This window comes from Dromiciops gliroides, chromosome 2 (genome assembly GCF_019393635.1).
Source record: "Dromiciops gliroides isolate mDroGli1 chromosome 2, mDroGli1.pri, whole genome shotgun sequence".
Lineage (NCBI taxonomy): Eukaryota > Metazoa > Chordata > Mammalia > Microbiotheria > Microbiotheriidae > Dromiciops > Dromiciops gliroides.
Genome location: NC_057862.1, coordinates 133,333,033 through 133,334,446, shown reverse-complemented (window position 1 = coordinate 133,334,446; position 1,414 = coordinate 133,333,033). Strand labels below are relative to the sequence as shown.

Below are 1,414 nucleotides of genomic sequence, written 5' to 3'. Positions count from 1 at the left end.
TGCTTGAGTTCTTGGGGGTGGGGGGGTCAAAGGGAGGGAGGAAGAGAAATTGGAACACAAAGGTTTTTTGTTTTGTTTTGTTTTGTTTTTTTGCTGTTGTCCCACTAGATATATTTATTACATGATTAAAGTTCAAATTAAAAAAAAAAAACAACGAAATCTTGGCTGAAGTGTCCAGAAGTGTCGAGGGGAGAGGGGGTGGGGGTGGGGGCTTGGATCACAAGCCTCCCCCAGGACTCCCAGGTCCCACAGCCCAAGCCAGGCTCTGCTAACTCAGTTTTACACGCTCCAGCTCCTCCTCCAGACCAGTGTTCGCACGCTGGGCAATCCTGATTTTTCCATCGGATGCTGAACTTGGTACCTCAGTTGTAGAGGTTTTGGCAAGGGTTCCATATACACCCATAGCCTGAGCCACCATGCTAGTGACATCTCCAGGATGAGAAGGTAGCAGGATGGTGTTGGAATCCTTTGCCAATTTGGAGAAAGCGCTGACATACTGCTCGGCCACTGTTAGGGAGGCTGCTGCATCTCCATTTTGTTGTGTCAAAGCTGCTGCCAAGATCCGGATAGCCTCAGCCTTGGCCTTTGCTTTGGCCAGCACTGCACTAGCCTCTCCAGCTGCCTGGTTGATCTGCTCAGCCTTCTCTGCCTCAGAGGCCAAGATCTGTGCCTGCTTCTTTCCCTCAGCCACATTGATAGCAGATTCCCGAGTTCCTTCTGACTCAAGCACCGTTGCACGTTTCTGACGCTCTGCCTCTACCTGCATCTGCATGGACTCCTTGACTCTAGGAGGTACATGGATGTCCTTGATCTCATATCAGAGGCATCGGATCCCCCAATAATCAGAGGCCTGATTGATGGCATCCACAATGCTGGCATTCAGGGATTCTCGTTCTCGGAAAACTTTATCCAGTGAGAGCTTTCCAAGCTCACTTCTCATGGTTGTCTGGGCCAGCTGGGTAACTGCATACTCTGGATCTTCTACACCATAGCCCGCCTTGTAAGGGTCCATGATTCACAAGTAAAGAACTCCATCAATCTGTAGCGTCACATTGTCAAGGGTTACAGCTGACTGTTCAGGTACGTTGATGACAATCTCCTTGAGACTCTGTACATATCGGATGTCAAAATTTGTTTTTACATGTAATTTGGAAAATAAAATTCTAAACAGAAAAAAAAAAATCTCTCCCTGATTGACATTTCCATGACTAAGAGCTATGTATGTACCTTAAATCACTGACACCATGTGATCTCTATAAATGAGCAAAAGAAAAGGAAATGGTTGTCTTTTTTGAGTCTTAAAAATTTGAGAGGCATTTCTATAGTTTTCATACATCTTGTCTATATATTTCTTGATTTCCTGGAATCATCAGTAGGAATACAGTGTTATAGTCATAGCAGTGTGCACAATTTC

General features: G+C 45.5%; 1 pseudogene; it reads right to left on the bottom strand.

Moving 5' to 3' along the window:
• Window positions 1–262: 262 nt before the first annotated feature.
• Window positions 263–1,129, bottom strand: LOC122738400 (annotated as a pseudogene).
• Between the last annotated feature and the right edge of the window lie 285 nt (window positions 1,130–1,414).